The sequence below is a fragment of the Mytilus trossulus genome, chromosome 10, assembly GCF_036588685.1.
Source record: "Mytilus trossulus isolate FHL-02 chromosome 10, PNRI_Mtr1.1.1.hap1, whole genome shotgun sequence".
NCBI lineage: Eukaryota > Metazoa > Mollusca > Bivalvia > Mytilida > Mytilidae > Mytilus > Mytilus trossulus.
This window is the reverse complement of record NC_086382.1, coordinates 12,944,991-12,950,993: the sequence shown is the minus strand read 5'-3', so window position 1 is coordinate 12,950,993 and position 6,003 is coordinate 12,944,991.

Sequence of the window (6,003 nt, the reverse complement as noted above, 5' to 3'; positions counted from 1 at the left end):
GACTTAATAATGAGTCGTGAATATTAATAATGTGTCATGTGACTGATAACAATAAGTCATGTGATTATGATATTTGGAAAAGGATATTTCAAACTGTTTTTATATTTGATTATGGTTCAAACCAGGGTAACAGCGACATTTTTATGATAATTTCCTGTGGAAATTTCTTTTTTCCTAGTATTTTTGTTTTTCTATGCAATATGAAATATATTGTAGTACACAACTGTATTCAAATACAGTATCGTATGCAAGTCAGTTATAAGCTTTTTTTCTTCAACAGTTTGAGAAATTTTGAAAAGAAAGTCTTACTACAGTTATGGATAAGTTCAGGATAACCTTAACATTCTTCAAAGATGAATTCCATAAATCCATGAACTAATACAGTTAAGTTGTCAACTTCTGCTTGATGTCACTTTTTCTAAAACTTACAGTGAAAGCTCGAAATTTCTAAATTAATGAACAAGGGTTTTTGTAACAACCTACTCTAACAATATGGGTCTTGCATGGTCAGTGACTTTATATTTGAACTTTTGATATATGATAAGTTATCTTGCAGTAGATTTTTTTATATTACCAGTACTGTGATAACCAGCAGTTCTGTTAACCAGTTTTTCCTGCAATTGATCATATCAATTAAGATTTTTTTTTGTATGATGTATTTGTAATCATGTTTTTGACCATTTATTGGTTGATAAAACTTATCTTGAGGTTTCTTATTTTCTTCTCATTTTCATATATTGATTTTACATTTTTGAAGTATTTTATACTAAAATAGGAAATGCATTTTTGACTCCATATTGTCGCCTTATGTTAGTGCATTTTGATTCTATAATATGACTGGTGAACATGTTTTGTAAGCAATGACTGTGATATTTTTGTTTCTTTATTTTTGTATCTATTTGTGCATACTATACAATTTTCCGTCCAATAAAAAAATTACATGTATTTAAGGAGTCCAATTTTTTGTACTTTTAATTTGGTATTTTTTTTAACTCTTTGCTTAAAAATTTACATGTTATAAATTTACGTAAAATAATTACAATGCTATTGAGTTTTGTGTTTGATTAACCTAACAAGGTCTGAACAGATTTTGATTGCCAGATGATTTAATTTTATGATTACATTATATCTTTACATTCAAAAATCTTGTGGCCTTACAAATATTTGTATGCCAAAAAATACATGAAAGTTTATTTTTACAATATGTGCCTCCTTACCTTGACACATCCAAAATCTTGACTCATTTATAATGCTTAAAAGTAATATAGCAAATATACCTATCTCAAAGGAATAGTCCTTTATCAAACTTATTCAAACTATAATTTTCTCCCTTATGCCATTTTTAATCAAGATACATGTATCCTAAAACTGTGTGTAATAATAGCAGGGTTTAGAGTGAAGCATTATTTAATATTTCTATCTCAGCAGTTTCTAACTTGATTTATGTCAAACACAATATTATACTATGCTTTACAAATTCATATTTTTATGATATATGTCTATAAATTTAAAATTGAAAAATATATACATGTATGTGATGTTATACTTTTGTTGAAATACAGATAATCTATATGTTTTTGTTTTTGTCTCTTATTTTCAAGAAATGAGATACATGATGTACAGTTGTTGGTATAAATTGACTCAAAAGGCTGTTTCAATGATGATTTATTAAGGTACAATTCTTGGGAAATTTGTTGGCAGCATTATCCCTTTTCTAGATATAATCCAAATGGGGAAATTGTAATATACAATTATTCCCCTTCGCTAAGAGTTGGGCCTCTACAGCAATGACCTTGTCTTTCTATGCATTCATCAAACAAATATTTGTGTAACTCTTTTCTCTAGATTACCATAGCTGTATTTGACAAAACCTTTAGCAATTTTTGGTCCTTAATCGCTCCAACTTCATACTCTATTTGGCCTTTTGAACATTTTTGATTCAAGCATCACTGATGAGTCTTTTATAGACGGCAGGCTTGTCTGGCGTACCGGTAAATATAAAATTTTAATCCTGGTATCTGTGATGAGTTTATTTCTAAGATACTACTGAACAAAATGAAAATGACTGCATATTGGTCATTAGATTTATATGGATGAGAGGTATTGACGGTCAATTGGTCTATGTAGTTTGAACTACTGTATCACAAGCCTGTTCTGATAACAAATCCTTGAATGAGTTGATTGATTGATTGGTGATTGCTTTACGCTGCTTCAGTACAAAAAGGCTATATTGTAGCAAAATATGGATGAGATGTGATGTCCGAGTACTTTTGGGATTTGTTCTGACACCTACATACTGTTTGCCAATACTTTGAATTATGAGTTGGGTATGTTTAGCGCAACAACAGTGATATGCATCCTCTTGTTTGTTCTTGAAAGAAACAATGGCATAGTTTGGGAAAGGAACAGATAATATCTGCTCACTATTTTTATCTTCAGATTTTTTGTAATGTTGAATTCTCTCTTATTATAAGTAATAGGATAATTATATTTGTTATGTGAGTACCCTGCAAGGTTTTCATGCCCGTCGGACAGTTTTCACTTGACCTCGACCTCATTTCATGGATCAGTGAACAAGGTTAAGTTTTGGTGGTCAAGTCCATATCTCAGATATTATAAGCAATAGGGCTAGTATATTCGGTGTCTGAAAGGACTGTAAGGTGTACATGTCCAACTGGCAGGTGTCATCTGACCTTGACCTCATTTTCATGGTTCAGTGGTTATAGTTAAGTTTTTGTGTTTTGGTCTGTTTTTCTCATACTTTATGCAAAAGATCTACTATATTTGTTGTATTGAATGATTGTAAGGTGTACATGTCTAGCGGGCAGATGTTATCTGACCTTGACCTCATTTTCATGGTTGAGTGGTTTTAGTTAAGTTTTTGTGTTTTGGTCTGTTTTACTCATACTTTATGCAATAGATCTACTATATTTGATGTATGGAATGATTGTAAGGTGTACATGTCTAGCGGGCAGATGTCATCTGACCTTGAACTGTTGTCAATAAATATTGTATAATATGTACAATTGTTATTATCAATTAGCATTCTCACAAATGTAAGCACAGGCTGGAATTAAGATACATAGAAACCCTGACGAACATTCTAATTGTTCACATAATTAATTTTTTCGTCCCACTTCATTGGGTTCATTTTAGTTCATTTACATTGCAATCAGTGAAAACATAGTACAAAACCATATTTCACTTAAAATTCATATTTTCAATTTTACATTATTTACTTTTTTGTTATGTACAATGTATTTTCTTTACAATTTTTATGTGCATCTAAGGGTTTCCATTCAAACTTCAGACCAATGGAAAATAGCAAGCACTTTAACTCTTCACTTTAATTGGAAAAATATATACATAATCGCTACGACTTTTTCTCGCCATGTGAAAAATGAACATGATTACTGGGCTCTTATAATGCACTTAAAACTACCATTGACAGTCAAGCATCTGATCAATTTCTTATCAATGTGAGTATGGTAAGAATTAACCAAATCATCCAGGAAGTCACACGGGGAGCTTCTATTGTCTAATTGATAGGCCTCACAATAAATACAAATAGAAGCATGTTCAAAAGTTTGTGAAAGGTACAAACATATAAATGCAAGTTGCCAATATTACAATTAAGACTTTATTTTCAATGGTATTTTCAAACTAACAGTGTTAGATAGAACTTGAATGTTATAAAACATCATCTCATCTTAGAGAAAGAGTTGGTATGTGCAATAACCCAAAATCATTTTCATGGTTGAGTGGTCAAAGTTAAGTTTTTGAGTTTTGGTCTTTTTATCTAATACTATATGCCATAGCTCAACTATTTTTGGTGTATGGAAATATTTTATGATCTATATGTCAGTTGCGCAGGTTTAATTTAACCTCGACCTTAATTTCACGGTTCATTGCTCAGTGTTAAGTTTTTGTGTTTTGGTCTATTTTTTTAAAACTATAAGTAATAGGTCTACTGTATTTTTTGTATGTAAGCATTGTTAGCTGTACATGTCTGCCTGGCATGGTTTATCTGACCTTGACCTGATTTTCATGGTTCATTGGTCTTTGTTTAGTTATCTTGGTTAATGTTAAGTTTATGTGACAGTTTTTAATAAAGCTTTATGCTTAGGACTATCAACATCATATCAATGATTAGTAAAGAAGGCGAGACATTTCAGCGTGTGCACTCTTGTTATTTTTAGATTTTATCCGTTTTCAAAGTAGCATGGGAACCTTTCATAAATGGCTGGTTGTTTTTTATTTGACCCTTCTGCTGGGGCTAATTCATTACCCTTGACGGTGGTCCATCCGTCTCATTTAGTTTAGGTCACATTTTTATGAGACGCTATGTGTGACATTTCAGATTAATTAATAATCTACTTCCTGTTTACCAAATTGTTGTATAGCATAAACAGACATGCCATTAAAAAAAATTCAAGTTTCCTTTGGGAATACAAATAAGGCCGTCCTGAAATTTGTTATTAGGCTTTATGCAAACATGCTTTACCTTATAATGGGTTATCAGAATAACTTCTCTTCCCATCTTCAATCTAATGTTGAAAACTTTTCATTATCACAACTAGAAGTTTAAGTGTTGGCAAGTGAACAGATGAACATTGTATATAAGATAGCCTTTCCAAAATGTCCCGTGGTTTTTTTTCCTTGTGCATATAGCTAAGGCTTTAGTGTTCAGTGGTTTTTTTTTCTAACTGTTAGTCTTTTCTTTTGGCTTTGGTGTTGTCCTTCTTTCTTATACCTGCTTTAATGATTGTCCCCTTACTAAAAGAGTACTGTTGATGCATTATTTGTAGGATACAATTTTTGTCGATTCCTTGGTTAAATATATTTTCTAAAGGCTGGTAGGCAAATCCATGAATATCAATAAAAATATAAACTGTCCTCAAAACAGGACAATAAGAATTCATGAACATAAATGGTCCCACCATAATTAATAAAGGGCTGCGCTTTAGCGCATGATACGCCCGTTGCTCTTTTCACTTGTCTTTTATGCTTTAAATGAATTTATATGATCAACTAGAAATAGTGTGAGCCCTGTCAAATACCCTCCCCCCAAATAATAAAGAAAAATGCACAAAAAAATTGGCACTATTAAGGTCAATAGATATAAACAATTTATCAAAGTTGCATAACATTTTGTAAAAGTGTTAGTTATTGTCCCAAAATTGGAAAATCCCCCCTTTTTTAAGCATAAAAATTCATAACACGGAAATGTAAAATCTGAAATTTATAAAAATTGAAAGGGAGCTTACATCAATAGATATAAACAATTCACCTAAGTTTCATGGACATTGGTGAAAGCCCATAAATCCAGAACTTAAAATCTGAAATTTATAAAAATTGAAAGGGAGCTTACATCAATAGATATAAACAATTCACTTAAGTTTCATGGAAATTGGTGTAAGTGTTTTTGAGTTATTGTCCGAAGTGTGGAAGACGGACGAACGGACAGACAGAGGTATACCATAATACGCCCCGTCTAAGAGACGACAGGCGTATAAAAACAAGGAATGTGTCAGAGACAGAGACTGTGAACCCAACCAGAGAACAATCAAAGACTCAACAATGTAAATATAAAATCAAAATCAAAACCCTGACCACATGCACATCTTCAATATATGTATAAACAGTCAGCAAAGTGGACATTTCCTAGAACTCAACTGTAGGAGTTATCTGGAATAGTTACATACCGATAATAGACAGATGAAGAGACCAGGGGACACTAATATGCCCCCAACTTCCAGTTGCAGGGGCATAAATAGGAAGTCTAAAGGACAGAAAATGATCCAAAAAAGTTAAAGGGAATGCAATGGGTAGATAAACAGAAAACAGAGATTTTACAGAATTTAAACATGTAAAACTTATGACACATACCCAACAAACCATGCAAACCCAAAGCAAAGAAACAGAGCTTTCACTGCTTGTGTGGGAGACCTATTTCTTGATACAGAGTATTAAAAATAAATGCATGTAATAAAACAAAAAATA